At 37.1% G+C, this 17304-nt stretch overlaps 1 protein-coding gene and 1 long non-coding RNA gene across 3 annotated transcripts in view; both read left to right on the forward strand.

Moving 5' to 3' along the window:
- tmem108 (transmembrane protein 108) overlaps positions 1–17304 on the forward strand; it is a 106037-nt gene that overhangs the window by 13205 nt on the left and 75528 nt on the right. The gene's annotated exons all lie outside the window — the stretch shown is intronic.
- On the forward strand, positions 10700–12421 carry LOC137063549 (uncharacterized). The gene is made up of 3 exons (XR_010901399.1): positions 10700–10911; positions 12159–12246; positions 12342–12421. It is a non-coding gene; the product is annotated as an uncharacterized lncRNA (long non-coding RNA).

A 17304-nucleotide genomic window follows, 5' to 3' on the forward strand; every position in this document is an offset into this window, starting at 1 on the left:
AACGTCTGACACGACGCGTCGACGCATTTCACGAACGTCGACGTATTTCCGTAGTCGACGTCATCGATGACGTCGACGCGTCGTTGCAGCACTAGTTTGCAATGTTACATTTATTTTCAAGCACCCCCCCCACCCCATCCCTAAAAAAATATATAATTTTAAACTGCAGTCCGTAACTTTTTGCGCTCTAGCGGTTAATAAACAGATCTGCATGTCTTGTGGAAGAACATTGAAGCCGGAGCTACTTCTCTCTGTTTATGTCTATGGCGAGTCACGCAGGGGCTGTGCTCCTCCGCAGCGGTACCTACCAGACCGGTCTGAAATAGTCCCAATATAAACATTTATTATAAGTGTACCATAATGATTCAGGGTAAGACAAAAACATGCTTTGAAAAATGGATTCATGTTGTACATTCTCATTATGTAATTTTTGTAAACCTTGAACACGAAAAAAAGAAGTTTAGGACGGTACCTTTAATTTACTTTTGATTTTAAAATGAAGTTTTGTTTAGCTCTATGAAATGCGCATTTTATGGAGAACAGCTTGTTTCTCTTGCTTTTTAAGCTCTTGCTTTTTGAAAATATGGTGCCCCACTCCTTAGGAAAATTAACTATGGTTTTGGTGATGGATTACTGTTTGTATTACCCATAGATTGTAATAAAATATATGGACGTGGTGTCCGTGATGTCCGTGTCCGCCACCCGTAGCTTTCTGAAGAGCAGTTTGTCTGTACCAGGCTGTAAACATGTTTTATCTGCTGTAAATCTTGGCATTTTAACATGGAGATCAATGAGATTCTGCTCCCTTCTGGAGCCTGTCTCTAGCAGCCAGTCAATGAATTGCAGTTTAAGTCACTTCCGTATTGGCTTTAAGATAAACCGGGGGAAGTTGTCGCTTGGTATTACCTTAGTTGTCTGACAAATATCATGATTATATGGTGGATAACATCGTATCTATAATGTATAATAAAATAACAAAAAACATAACACTGAAACGTCCTGTGAAATCCATACTTGCAAAGTCTGTGCATGACATCCATTTCCATCAGATTTGTAGCGGCGGGACATTTCCCGAACACACCCTACGCGGTGCCAATTACAACACACTGGGCTAGCTAACCAATCACAGCACATTTTTGTATTTCGGAAGGAGGGGCTTCATTGAAATTGGCTTGTTCGAGCCAGGTAAAGAGGTGCTGTAATAATGTAAAATATGTGATTTTTTTTTTTTTTTGAACAATCAAGCATGAAAATATATAACAGTACACCCCAAAATCAAGATTTCGTAAAAAGGACATAATAGGATCCCTTTAAATGTGTACCAGAAACAAAATCCTTAAAACCAAAAATGATACGTGGGCACCTTCCCTGTTGAGTATAATAGAGCTGTTTTCATTTTGAGTTGATTATGCCATTTTCAGCTGTGAGCTCCTTTTGTGATACAGAGTGCCTTGGATTTGTTCTTGCTGTTGGACTCCACCTACACTTCACTAATGATATAAACGAGTCATATCCCCTGCTGAGGCTTAAGATTAAAGAATCATTCCCTTCTGTACAGTTATACAGTTCAGTCATTATAAATGATTAAAATGACTTACAGTGATTTTTCTTGATAAAAAAAATAATCAATTTTAATATTTTTTAAAAACCCACACTGTAAAAAAGTTAATACAATGAATTCTTTTTGAGAATCGACAACCTTTATTAAAATATTATTAAAAGATTTTGTATTATTAAAAGTGTATTGGGTAATTGTGTGTGTTTTATTTGTGATGAAGTAGCCAAATTGTGCTATTTTCATGATTTATCAAAAAATAGTATGTGGTTCAGATACAATAATTTTTTGAGTTTCTATTTATTAAACTAATTACCTTCATTGTATCAACTAAAATAATGTACAAAAATAATAAATAAAATAATTTCAATAAACTCAAAATTTTAAGGCAACCAGGTTACTAACCTTTTTAAGTTAAACCAACAATTTTTTTTCCTGTGATGGTTAATCTTAATTGGTCCCAATTTAATATGTACTAATTATGTCCCTAAACTTGCCTCAATAGCAGCACAAGTGTTTTGGGTTGCGCTTTATTTTAAGGTGTCTGTGTTACTGTGTAGAACCCTGCGCGGGACTGTTTTCTTCATCCCGCGCGCGCCCGACGTATTTTTGACCATTACCGCCCGCTCCCGCAACGTATGTGTTACACTCCCGCCCGCTCCCGCAATATGTATGTCCACTCCAACCCGCACCCACAAAACTCTGAGAATTTATTCCCGCACAATAATAGAGATGCAATGATTTTGTGTCTTCTCCCGTCCCGCAGGAAAAAAACCAACACGTATTTGTATTGATATTATTAAAGATAATGTGGCCTTATGTCTAGACAGCACATTTCCACACATTTCTCCGTAGTTTCTTGTTTAATGTGTGTAGGGAGATGTTGTGTATCCTTGAAAACCAGCTTACTTTGACTGGGGAGAACAGAGCAGGTGTGTCGCCTCAACCCAGACAAGCCGGATTTGTGCCCATTGTAGATGAGTATACTATTTTGCACATTTGTCACGATGAACAAAGTCGTGCTCCTTTCCATCTTTAGCACAAACAATTGAGAAACTTCTCCAAACGTCAGACTTTCCTTGCTTAGCTTTGGTGCTGTAAATACCTTGTTTGAGGTTCTTTTCTACATCTCATCTATTGACATCTTCTCCATCATGTCGCTAGGCAACCTCCCTATCCCGCAGTGTTTTTTTTAGCTGCCCATTAAAATTCAAACCGCCCGCTCCCGCGAGATTTGCGTTGGTTCCCGCGGAACCCAGCGAAACTCAATCCCAATGCAGCCCTCTATTACTGTGTAATTATACATTTAAATACTGAGTATTAATAATTAACTACATGTAGTATAGGGTTAAGGCTACAACATACTCCGCAAGAACAGAGAAAAAAGTTCTCGCTCCCAGGGCTGCGAGAACAAAATTGCGTCATTTTGTTCCTGCGGCCCTGGTTTGGGAGTTCTCGCAGCGTGTTCTCGACACATCGCCTGAGCAGAACTTTTTTCTTGCGGGTGTCCGAAAACTATTGTGTGATTGTCATATATTTAAAGTGGGCGTGGTTAATGCGGAGAAACACAGAGGATCGGCACCTGCTTTTCTCGTGAAGTATGGAATGTACTGAACAAACTTTATTCTTGTTCTTGCCACCTCAAGAAAACGAACACATTTCTTTGTTCTTGCAGAGTATGTTCCAAGCTTTAGGGTTACGATTAGGGTTTGGTTAAGGTTAGTTGCATGTAACGTGTAACAACGACAGTACATTTTACTTATTTTTTTTATGTAAGTTCATAGTTAAAGAAACCTAATATAAAGTGTGACCGTGTGGAAATTGCTGTGAAGAACAAGCGACAACTTCTCACGTTGAGTACATGAGGGTCTCGTTTAATAACTAAACAAAATCATAACAAAAATTCCTCAAGTGGGTGTTAACCAACGTAATACGTCAACACGCATCAGAGCATCTTAAAGGGACCATGATCCCTGAACAGTTATTAAGGATAAAGTACTGCGTTAATACTCAGCAGTATATAGAACTATATTTAATAACAAGGGTGAATTATGTACGTCACATTCACTACAACCATTATTCACTAAACACTTTTACACTAAAGTCATTATTCCAGTCTTCAGTGTCACATTATCCTTCAGAAATCTTCTAATATGCTGATTTGTTGCTCAAGAAACATTTCTTATTTTTATTAATGTTGAAAACAGGGGATCCCACTTTTTATTAGGTGGCCTTAACTACTCATTTGATACAGTGCTCTCTCATTGTGTACATACATGTTTTTACACTGTACTTACATTTTTAAAATGACCTGCATGTAATTACATTTGTGATTAATTTCTGTAGTTACATTTATAATTACACTGTTGACAGTTCTCTTACACCTAACCCTACCCTTAAACTTTCCCTTACCACCAAATATCCCTAACTTTACCCGTATCCCACGTCAATATCAGCAAAAGTGTTTTTCAATACAATATGAGCACAATAAGTACATTGCACTTATTTTTTTATGTAAGTACATAGCAGTTAAAGGTGCACTATGCAACTGGAGGGTGCCTATTCTAAACAAAGGTGTAGTTTGATGACGTTAAGTGTGAGCGCAGTATCTTGGGACGTGGTCTTCACCTCACAGCCGGTGGAAAATAGGACACGGGCAGAAATCATGTTCATGCATGCGGTTATTAAAGGGGGGGTGAAACACTCAGTTTCAGTCAGTGTCATGTCAATCTTGAGTACCTATAGAGTAGCATTGCATCCTGCATATCTCCGAAAAGTCTTTATTTTTTTTATAATTATATAAGAAAGATGCGCTGTTCCGAGTCTTTCCGAAAAAAGCAGAGCGGGTGGGGGCGTGTCGTGTGAGCGGAGCTAAATAATGACGTGTGTGCGCTGCTGCTATTGTGTTGAGTCGAGTGCGTCGTAAAGCTGTGTCATCCCTAACAGCGGGAAAAAACTTGATTCAAAATAAAAATATGGCTTTTAATCAGATACAGCCATACATCTATGATCCGGAATCAGACCCAGAGGCTGCAGTTGAACAGGAACAGCAGCAAAAACGACTAGAGCAGGACGTCTCTATGTGGTACAAGTTATACACTAACTATATAATATGCTTAGCGGCTTGTGTTATTTACATATTTATACTTGAATTATATCGTCGTATTTTTGTCTTTGAAGGTGTACATGTGGGAAGTGCAGTTGTGCACGTGTGTTTGTGTGTTTACGCGTGGTTTGTGTAGACAGTAAGCGGACTGGTTTTGCACGGCAGGCTAAAAAGACACGGAATAGTAGCGCATTTGAATGAAGAAAGCGCACTTATTTAGTTCAACATATTTCCCCCCTCTTTGTGTATTGTTGTTTGGAGTGCTTTTAAAATACACAAACATAAAGTTACACATATAGTGGCCAGTTAAACAAATGTACACGCACTACACATCGCATGCTCCATTGATCAATTAACTATACGTGATCATGTTTGGGCTACTTGATGAGCATAGGCAAAAACACAGACATTTGAAGCAGTCTTACTCACCGCCTGCGGTTCTAACGTTGGGACCTTTATCTTTGGGACTGCTCCATCCTTCAGCATTAGGCGATCGGAAAATCCTGTGTCGAGCTGGGCCTTGTTTATGAAACAGTCGGCACCGAAATGCAGCGAACAGATATAAACATTCGCGCAACTCAGTTGCTGATCCGGAAAAGCAAATTCCATCCACTGTTGCCTTAACGCGGGGTTTTTGGGGAATCTGTGCAGGACTGTCTTGGTCTGGCAACCAAAAACGCACTTTTTTGGTGACATTGTAATTGTGCACATCACCTGTGCAGCGCAGCCTACAAGCCAGCGCTTTGATGGGCGTAGCCTGTTACTTTCGCTCTCTCCCTCTCTCTCTCTCACGCTCTTCCGGTAGAATTGTCCGTAAGGCCCATACAAGGAAATTCCGCCCCCATTAACGTCAAGGGGACGCATGATCGCAAAAAACTTGCCGAAACTTATGACTAACCGGAAGTAGTATTTTTGACAAAGAAATACTCCCATCAAACGTCCACCTTAACTTTTGAAACTTTGTCCATGTTTAGTATGGGAATCCAAGTCTTTAACAGTGTAAAAAGATCAGTATGCATGAAACAGCATTTCACCCCCCCTTTAACATTACTGTAGAGTAAAGCAGAGCAGGACCGAGTGTTGTGGACCTGAGCATGGCCGCTGGAGCGATTGTTATACAAACACATGGCTCGCGAGCACCGGGAGTTTTATTATGACGGGACAGGACACAGTTGCCGGGCACGCGCACTTCCGCTTTTTCCAGTCATGATTATAAGGTAAAGCAGCTCTTTTTATCATATTAGATACATTTAAGTGTGTTTAAAATGATGTTATGATGTTACTCTGTGCGTTCGCTCGGCACTGCTGTGACTTGTTCACACTGCTAAGAGAAAAGCGCTTCTGCAGAATAAAACCGAGGGTAACGCAGATATGACGCGATTGACAGGCGACTCGCTCAAACGCTATGCTGACACGTCCTGGTCCTTAGTTAAAATAGCAATTTTCTCACAATTTACAAATAGTTGGAAACATTTGGGATATTGTAAGAACTCAACTGAACAAAATATATAACACTGGCCTAAGGGTTTTTGGATATTTCACTGAAAAAATACTACATAGGGCACCTTTAATGCCACCTAATGCCACCTAAAGTGGGACTGAAAACAGTTGTTGCTGATTATTTTTGTGGAAACAGTGATACATTGTTTTCAGGATTCTTTGATGGATAGAAAGTTCAAAAGAACAGCATTTATTTAAAATATATATCTTTTGTAACATTATAAATGTCTGTACTGTCACTTTTGATCAATGTAATGCATCCTTGCTGAATAAAAGCACTAATTACTTTAAAATAATAATAATAATAATTATATATATATATATATATATATATATATATATATATATATATATATATATATATATATATATATATATATATATATATATATATATATATATATTGCCATTTTAAAATAGCCTCTTTAAATTCTGCAAACAGATCCTCATATGCCCTTAAGAGCTTTGTATTAAGACTTTATTTCTAGTATTAACACTAACTTGATCACTAACTTAAGCCTATTAATACACCATTAAATTGGACGCACACATTAAGTACTTTAAAAAAGGATAACCCTCTAAATAACAAGCTTCATAGATTATATTAGACTTTTTGATCATTTTGTCTTGTTAAACCTGGAGTTTAATGTTAAGAGGTACATCAAGACTATTAGCTTTTCCATCTGATTAAATGAATCTCATCTGTCGAGCAGTGGGGGGTTTGCTGTTTAGGGCTTAAGCTGTTTTCATAAAACTGGCTTGATGTGATATTATGTTATTACGTCGATGTCTCGTAGAGCCAGATATTTAACTATCAGCGTCAAATCTTATTCTGGTGTTGAACATGTAAATATATCAAGTTACCAAGCAAAGTTTTTTTGCGATATTTAAGGGCGATTCAATTAGAAATCAGATTGTAGCTGGTGATTTCATCTGACAGTTAGTGAACACATGTGAGACTGACCTTAGTCTTCAGTCTAGCTGTTATGTAGCACAAGTTGTTGCGATATTAATTTATGTCAGATGAATATCTTGATGAACATTGTAAATGTTTGTTTTATAGCAAATAGGAAGGAAAAGACAAGCAATGAGTAAAGCGAAAGAAGCATTAACAAAAAGTCTGGACACTAGGATCAAATTACAGGTCATCACAGGTCTTCCTGCCTTTTTTTTTTTTTTTTTTTTTTTTTTTTCACTTTTATTTTTGCCACAAAGGCTTTGTCATTTGAAATGATCTTTCCTGTGCAGTGTAATCACCAAGCCCTCATATCAAGGGTGAAGGTTCAAATTATTCTGACCTTTGCCAAATACCATAACGAAGTCTAAATTTGTATTTGTGCTGCATGGTGCACCTTCATTATGTTTAAGCCTTTCAGAATGCAACAAATTATGGTGACTTTAATTAATATTTCCCTCTAATTATAAATGCTGTTTATAATAAATCACATGCAATTTTTGTTTAATAGTACATGACCTATAACACTCATACCCAGACACACTCATTTTAGTAAAAGCGAGGTGTTGAACAGTCTAGAAAAATGTTGTGGTTTCTTCTCAGTGCAGATATTTTTGTCTTGAGGTTTAGTTTTGACACCTTTGGATTTGCATCTCAAATCTCGTATAGTGCAATCACACTGCAGACTTTGATTTATTCCATATCTGACTCCTGTAGTAAATGAGAGCTTGCTGGAGATAAAAGCTTTATGTTGTATGCCGGTGCTTGTGTTTTTTCAGCTTGTGCAAAGAGATCTAATCAATGCATACAACCTTTCAGCACTTTTGGCTTATTTTTGAGTTATGTCAAAAGCATATGTCGCTGTTGTTTATATCTTAGATCTAAAAAGGTGAAGGTTCTATTTTGTTCTCTGGTGCGACGACTCCGATCTTTCAAATATCCATATTCAAGTGCAATCAACATGCTTAATAACTCAATAACTCAACTCAATAAACCCGTCTCTTGCATGATACCCAGAAATTTTGAATATTCTGATCTAATATGATTTCTGACCTGTAAGGTTGCCAGAATAATTGTCATACACTGTTTGTTAATAGGCCAGAGGAGAACTGGCACCCCGACTGAGCCTGCTTTCTCCCAAGTCATCATAGGTCGTTCAACTATTCGTGTAACTGTATTTAAATAGGGAAAACGTGGAGGTGTTTGGTCACTTCTAACTTGATCTCTGTTTGGTACCATAGTAGTGAATGAACTGGGCTTAGTGGGTTAAGCTAAATGCTATTAAAACCGCACGTCAGAGCGATTAAGTGCACGCGCTGAGATGTATCAACTCATCTTAGTTAAGGGAATAACAGTTTAATATGAAAAAAATGTTGAGTATCCCTTTAACATCAACAATATTTATCCAGAGCAAATGAAACAAGTGAGTGAGAGGAGGCGGGTTTGTGTGTCATCTCGCTGTCGGGGAGATGAGAGAGCGAGAAAGTGCAACTGGTAATGTGTATCTACTCTGCAGGAAAATAGTATTGGGAGCATTTCAAATATTTTAGTGATATCTATGGAAAAATAAATATGGAGGGGTGTGTTATCTCTTTTTTTGATGAGTGAACAGGCCAAAAAATGGCTAAACATGCTAAAACCCACTCAGAATTATACTGTTACATATGCATCTTCTTTCTCATTTGTTTACGTTCACTTGAAACATAACTGAGTGTGTTTACTTGAATATGCCAAGACTGGCATTTTTTAGGTTTTTTGTGTGTATTTACTGTTTAAGCGGCTTTAAGTGCATCCACTTTTGGTGTGAGCAAAAAAAAAAATCTGTGCGAATGAGTAAAATTATGGGCAATGCGCGCAATCCCATGCGAAATTCAAGCTAATCTAACACTTAGATTTGCTTGAATTTCGCATGGGATTAAGTATATATATATATCATCCAGAGCAAATGAAACAAGTGAGCGAGGCTATTTTAGTATTATATCGGTATCAAATAATCTATATATACTACATTGCACTTAGTTTATTATTTCAGATGCATTTTTAAAATAATAAATATATAAAATTCTATATAAAATTCTACCCGTCAAGGTGGCTAGTTGGAGTGACTGCATCACTCCTGAAATTCACACACATTTGGCAGGTGTTAATGTCAAGCCCTGGAGGGGTGGAGGGGTATTATAGTGTTTATCGGATGATTGAACATGCCAGAAAATGGCTAAACATGCTAAAAACCCAGAACACCTTAGAAACACTTTAGCACCCACACAATACCCTAGTATTTCCATTTAATGTTGGCTTTATTAAGTGTCTTGCACAATGGCATCATGGTGATAGTTGAAGAATCAACCCTTGGAAGTGTTTAAACCTATATCCGTTCTCTGTTTTTCCTCTAAAATCATTTTTATTTTGTCACCGTTTACCCTTAAAAATGCCATTTTTGTTAGCTTGTTCTGTTTTCCTTTCTTCTCTCTACCTACATAGTTTTTTTTTTATTTCATTTGTGAGTATGCAGGTGCATGATTATGAGTATGCACCTAAGAAAGCCTTCTCTTTATCGTATACAGTAAATCTGGCTGGTAATGTGAGATGACATTAATATTGAATAAGATAGAGAGAGAGGAACGTCAGGTGAGAAAATGGATTTCCATATGCTGGGCTGCTGACTATAATAAATAACACTTCAACACCGGGAATGAGAAACGGTGTACATTCATGTGTGAGCAGATCTGTCTTTACTAACTACATCACCATGGAGAGAGTGAAACACTTATGATGAGCTTTAAACAGTGCTGGATTTTCAGTGGTTTGAATTACAGCTGTTTCGAACCTGTACACATGTTTTTTTTTTATAGAATGATACATTAAAATCAGGAGGTATAGATGACAAAAAGTACCATAGATGACTGCATGCTTGTGCTAAACTATCCGTCACCAGTGATGGCTCAGTGTAAAGCTTTGGTTGGCAAGACACTTCGATTTATACTGATACTAAATAAATCTCACATGTTTTTTCACTGTTTCACGACCCTAAAGAAGTATGCAACTAATGATTTCTGAGCCTTGGGCTCCATGTTCAAAGATCCCGTTTGAAATACCTTTGAAATTCTCTCTGCTACATGAATTATAAATATGAGTTTAAGCTACATTTCCCTTGTTACATTCCCATCGGTTCATATACGGTACATTTCAAGATGTCAGGCATTTTGGAGCTCAGCCTGTGCTAATGCTTCAGCTCTTCTGAATGGTGAGTTACCGAAAGAAAAGAGATGACTAAGCATTTCCTTTTGGTTTGGGAAGAGTCATAAAACAGCTTAAAACATTTGCAGAATTTGCCTTGTCAGTGCCCACACTGCAGATAAGGGACTATCAACAAGAGACTCAAACAGCTGAATCTGTTTATTTTAGGTGAAATTGAGATATTTATTGCTAAATGTGCTGAATTTGATTGTAAAGACATTTTCAGTTCAAAGTTTGCATTTAGTTATTGAGCTCTGTCTGTGTAAATCTCTCAAAGCCAGTTCTGTATTTGTCCACACAGCAAATTACTGAGGGATAAAAACCTGGTGTTGGGCATCTAGTGATAAAATCTGGTGTTAATTTACAAATATTATATGCTTTATCACTTGTTTAGTGTTAAAGCACAGTGTTTCATTTGGGTGATAAAGCACAGTGTTTCCTTTGGGTGTTAACAATCAACATCTGCGCATGTGCAGAGCATTTTAAATTTCCCAGCTCATCCTTCGGTCTCTCCATCTTTATGGATTTCCCTGCACACACAACGGTTACAAGGACAAGGTATAGTATAGTATTATTATCTTTTCAACTTGTGATTTATTAATGAGCTTGTATAATGAGTAACGTAGCCGACGTGGATGACTTAACTCTTAGCGTTTTTGTTTTTTTTACCTCAGTTTAAATTTAGCGCGCTTTTGATCCGCCATTCAGTTTAACATAACTGAATAACCCCCACTAACACACTAAATTCGTTAATGGAGGACGAGATTTATGTAAGTGACTTAATTTCGTTGTATTAATTTTGTAATAATGTAGCAGCATTAACATTATGTGTCATTTTTTAACTCACTGGACTTGGATAGTTATTTCTTCTCATTTGGCATAACGTTAAGTATCTTTAGGGCTTCCAGCCTTTATAAGACCGTTTATATCTTTCACCCCGTAACTACGAGTTAATTCTGGTGTTTTGAAATGTCATTCAAATGAGAAAGCAGACGTTAATCGAATGAATTAATTGCTCTTAATTTTTTTTTTCTTGTGTGACGCCGGGGCTCGTTCCCTGGCCGAGCACCCACGGATAGCACGGTCCATCATTGTCGGCGCTGCGCATACTGATCGGCCTGCAACATTTTGCGAGTGAAATGCTCTGTGTGTTCTAGCAATCTTCTCGTTGTACTTTGATAACATACGCCGACCATTCTGTACAGCGCTCCAAAATGTCGAAAACATCGTAGGACACGCTTTTCTTCATGAACTGCTTCAGTCATATAGAAACTCAAGATCGAGTACGAGTACAATGTCGTGGAATGTATACGCCAAAACTCATTTTGGCGTGAATATGATACGCTGTTTTTTGCGTGCATATGATACGCAATTTATGGCATATTATACATACGAACCCCCCACCCCACTACCCTAAACCTACCCAAGAGAGCGTGTCATATATACGCCATAAAGTGTGTAGGCCTATCATATGCACGCCGAAATGAGTTTTGGCGTATACATTCCACGACATTGGACACTCATACTATTTGACATTTTTCGTCTTATTTTGTATTAGTTGAGCAGACATGCATTAGTGCCCTTCCATGCGCGATTTTTTCTGTACAACTTCTAGCCTTTTCTAGTTGTAGTATTGTAAATCTGTAACAGTAGTGCTTATGTTTTGAATATAACGTTTTCTTGCTATGTGTTGGTATAAAGATAACCTGAAGTAAAACACAAAGTGACCTGATTATTTTGAGTCTTTTAGTTTGCTTTCTGCTTTGGAGGATTTTTGTTTCATGGAATATTGTTTATTATTGCAGAAGGAAACCACTTAAGGCCACAATCTATGTATGCCCTTGGCATTTTTACTCTACAAACCTAAACGATCCCGAAAGGAAGACAGGCTATGTAAGTATCTCTGCTTGTTGATTGAAGATGTTTGAAACTTTATATCTTAGATTTTTTTAATGTGTTTGTTTTAACCAAATTTGTCTCTTTAACAGGAACAATACTATGTGTTTGGATCATTTTGAGGAGCGCTATCAACGCCAAGATCGTGGGATCGATGAATTGGGAAAGCAAGAACTGACTAAATGTAAAAATGCGTACATTGAATGCAATGTAAGTCGCTTTGGATAAAATCATCTGCCAAATGTAAATTTATTAATTTATAAAAGAATAGTATTTTTTATCAGAATGAATTACAAACCAGACAGTTTTTTAACATTAAGGTTGATTTAATATATACAATGTTGAATTTTTGTATTTTCAATTAAAACATTACTTGAGGAATGTTTCTTTGTTTAATCTTGTTTGAAACGCAGTAGAGATTTATCATGGTAAGATGTTATAGCATTGGAGTATAACAAGAAATTGTTTTATTCAATTGTATGTGTGACTACAATGGCTTTACTGTAGCGATTCCCGGCGAAAGCAAGAACTGACAAAAATGTTTTTTTTTTTAAATTAAAAATGGTATTGAATGCAGTGTAAGTCGCATTGGATAAAAGTGTCTGCCAAATACATAAATGTAATGGAATTGATATATTACAATTTCAATAAATATTCAAATAAATTTGTAGTCACTTGATTTTTTTGGGGAAAAAATAAAATAATATATATAAATTGTTTTAAATTTCATTCACAGTGCCATTTTAGTATTTAAGTATTTACATTAAATAAACATTAAATACACTGGGTGTGTGAGATTAATCACCATAAAGTGTTAAATGTACACTTATGAGTAATACATTTCTCAACACCTTGAGTGACTAAAAAGAAACACTAACACAGTGTTTGTATAACGAACACTTTTGTCAGTGTTGTTTTAACACTAGCAAAGATGGACCTGTATGTTCACCCGGAAAGTGATAATTTTAACACCCGTGGTGATAAATCTCCCAACATGTTTTTTGCTGTGCATGTTAAAGCTCTCAACAACTTTAGCTTTTCAAATAAATGCTAATTTAAGGTTTGATTTTTTTCTATTAATTTTAAATCCACTGTAACCTGAAAAAGAGTGACTTGAGAATTGAATGATAAAAAATTAATATGGCTGGCCATGACTGTTTGGAACTTGAAAATGAAGCACTTAAGAGTACAAGGTAGATATACTGAGAAGCTCAGGAATTGGATGGGATGTGAACATCAGTTATAAAACACAGACAGAGAGAAGAGAAGTGAGGTGCCTACAAATTCAGTACCAGTCTGGAGTGAGGACGGGCTCTCTGGGGTAAAGCTTTTGACATTTAACTAGTCCAGCCATAAACAGAGCAGAGCAAAGCCATTGACATTCATTCTGTCAGGCAGAGTTTTTCTCTGGCTGATTTCATTCAGCTTGCCCTGCTCAGCTGCATCTTTCCTATTGGACAACACATTCTTTCTCTATGTAACAGGCTGTAATTCACCTCAGAAATGTCCCAGCAAAAGTCATAAGCATACATTTTGCTAGGGTGAAAAAAAGTTTTCCAATTGTTAAAGTTGAAGAGTTTGATATTAAAGGGGTACTTCAGCGCTGGAAAGATGAATCTGTATTAAACTGGGTCATTATTGTAGTAGAAATGTGAAATTATTTTTGAATTTGGTGCCTTCTTGAATAAGAAAAGACAGAACATTTATTTTTGTACTTTTGTATTTTTCCATTCAGCCGATCTCTGTATCTGGCGGTAGCAATTTTAGCATAGCTTAGCATGCATCATTGAATCATATTAGACCATCAGCATCAGTGCTCAAAAAAATTCTAAACGAAAAATGAAAAGTTGCTATTTTTTAGACCGTTATAGCTAGGAACTATTTTCTCATTAGTGTGTAGGAAGTTCGCGGCAGTCATGGGTCCAGCGGCGCAATGATATTACACATCGCCTGAAAATAGGCAAACTTCCATCAACATAACCAGCGTGACAATCTGCTTGCACAGAGAGCGTGCCTTGTAACCATGGAGACGTTTGTGAGAGGCGATTCAGAAGATATTTACTTTGGTGCAGATCCCGAACCGTATCTATTTGAACTGGAATAAATTTTTTTACTGATAAATACAGAGTTACACTGAAGATGAGCTTTTGAAATTTGAAAGAAAAAGTGTGGCTGAACAGGAGGAGAGCAGATTCAAACTGGTGAGTCAGAGAAGAGTCAAAATTCAAGGAAAAATAGTCTGACATGGATTTGGTCTTCCGACCTTTTGATTAATGTAATAAGTGAATGAAATATGCTAAGACAGTGCTGCTTATTGTGAAGACAGAGAGAGTGCGCGCGTTCTGATCTTTCTCTCTGTCACTCAGTTAACATGCCCTGTCATCTACATCACTCATAAATCACAAAAAAAAAAAAAAAAGGATGAAATAAGGCTTTGATGGGACAAAAAAAAATTTGGTGGCCGGCAAATAACTTTCGATGCAGGAGACATGCTTCGAACCCTCGGCACAGAACTTAACATCACTAATGTAGTATATTGTACCGTAGAAAATCTAATCTGCCGCAAATGTCGTTTAGCAACTCTCAATACAGTTCTGAGCTGTAAAAACAAACTCTGGTCGGGCCAATCACATCGTGTATGGAGTCGGTGGGCGGGCCTAACAAGTGACGGCGGAGTTGCGCTTGCGTGCTTCTGGTAAACACAGAAGCTGGTGAACGGCGGTCTTTCGAATCAGCTTTGACCGCGACTCTGGAAGACTTTGAGTTAAGCTTTTCTCTGAGAAAAGAACAAAGAACGGCACTGAAGTCATTCTTAAGAAGGGAAGATGTGATCGGAGTTTTGCCGACCGGATAAAGTAAATGTTTAATTTATCAACTAGCTCCGCTTGACCTTCATTTCTCTGGTTGGTTGTAGCGCTATCCTATTGCTTGCAGAGGAAGTTTAAAAGACGACCGTTTATCCCGCCCCTTGAATTGAGCCCTGCCAATGGTGCGTTTCCAGACCAAACATCTAGATGTGGGTCTGGCTTGACAGACTAATCTATATTGGTATAAAAGAGGGATGCTAATGGGCTAATATGATTCAGTTATGTATGCTAAGCTATGCTAAAAGTGCTACCGCCAGATACAGAGATCGGGTGACTGATTTCAAAAACTGTAAAACTCAACTGTATAACTCTAAGGGACTTGAAAAATTAGCCTATTTTGCAAAAAAGTGGAGTGTTCCTTTAAGTGTGTTTAGCCTGATGCTACATTGATGATAATGTAGTATGTAATGTAATGTATAATGCTCGTGGCTTCAGTACTGTATCTTTGGTTAGTTCAATCCCATTAATAAACAATGATTCTATGGAGTGATCACACATGAGCTAAAGCTACATTAGCGTTAGCGCTGTCACCGTTTACCTATTCATTAATTCAGCTGTGACTGATGAGGGCTTCCCAGAGCCCTCCATCTTTTGTGTAATTAAACGTCTGTCTTCGTTGAAGCGTGTATGAATACACATGAAAACCCATAAACATCGCCCCCTCCCCCACCATACATTTTAGCTATAGAGCATCCCCAGTGACCGGCTAGCATCGGATAATTAACGGGCTGAGTGGTCGTGTTGATTGCTTCATTATTCCTGCAATAAGCATCTGGTGGAGGTGTCAGATTGATGTTGTGGATTTGACATTCTTCCACACTAAAGCTGTTTAATAACAGCAGTCGGGACTGAAGACACAAATCAGAGCCCACGCAGTCTTTAAAGTGTTGCTTTGTTTTAGGGCTCAGACGTGATGATGTCATAATGAGGGTGTGGGCCCTGGGTTTTAAATGTTGTTGGGGTCCTTTGTGTGTGTGTGGTTTTTTTTTTTTTTTGCATTATTGAGCAAATATACAAAACTATAGGACCATTAAGGGGTCACTTTGGGATTTTAAGGGAAAACAGACACTATGCTTATGATTAATGTTTTGTTGAGAGTGGCCATTTGAGTGTTATGTTGGGGTTAATGTGTGTTAACCAGCAAGGCTTGCTACAAACAAAACAGAAAGTTATTCTTTTGAAAAGAGAGCACTGGCTGAACCTTTATCTGTTAATTAAAATCCCTGAGCTGTAGCTCTAAGGAAGTTTCAGTTAATTACTGAAGCTGTTTTTTTTATTTAACTTAATTTGACTTCAATTTTGAAGTCACCTAATTTGTTTTGCATTCAACAATGTCTTCTGCTGTTGAAACTTCAGTTTAATTTAGTTAAGAAATGGCTCACTACTACTTTTTTTGCAGTCAATCCCAAACCAATCCTTCTGGCTATTGTTCAAATATTCTCATTCATGTTAATCAATGCAGAATATAATATGTGCGGGCATAACACTGCCTGTTAGACATGTGTTGGGTTTAGCTTTTAGTCATCGCTATTTGATAATACAACATTTCAAAAGTTTGGGGTCAGTAGGATTATTTTTTTAATTAATATTAATCACAAAAATGTATTACATTATTTACATTAAGCGACAGTAAAAACAATGTTACAGTATATTTCAAATAAATGCTGTTCATTTACATGTTCCACAGTTTGCACAGAAATATTAAGCAGCAAAACATTGATTTTTTTAAACATTCATAATAAGAAGAAATGTTTATTGCCCAAAAACTCATCATATTAGAATGATTTCTGACGGATCATGTGACACTGACACATTACTGTCGTAATGATGCTGAAAACTTAGATTTGCCATCACAGGAATAAATTAATAGTCAAATATTTAATGTTTCGCATAAAAAGGAGCTATTTTAAATTGTAATAATATTTATGTTTCTGATTTTTGATCAAATCTTTCAAAAGCTTTGCTTATATAAGTCTGAAAATGATTTAAACCCCTCTCTAAATACTCTGTTATACCTAACTAAATAACATAAGACTAACAATTGCAAAAATAAACTCCCCACGGATCCGGCCCTAGCTTTAATCATCCCTCTAACAACAATATTCATAAACTTCTCAGTGACAGAAGCAGAGTTATCACTGTCTCTGTATACACATACTCTCAGTAATAAGCACCGATATGAATCACA

This window comes from Pseudorasbora parva, chromosome 24 (genome assembly GCF_024679245.1).
Source record: "Pseudorasbora parva isolate DD20220531a chromosome 24, ASM2467924v1, whole genome shotgun sequence".
In the NCBI taxonomy this organism is placed as follows: domain Eukaryota; kingdom Metazoa; phylum Chordata; class Actinopteri; order Cypriniformes; family Gobionidae; genus Pseudorasbora; species Pseudorasbora parva.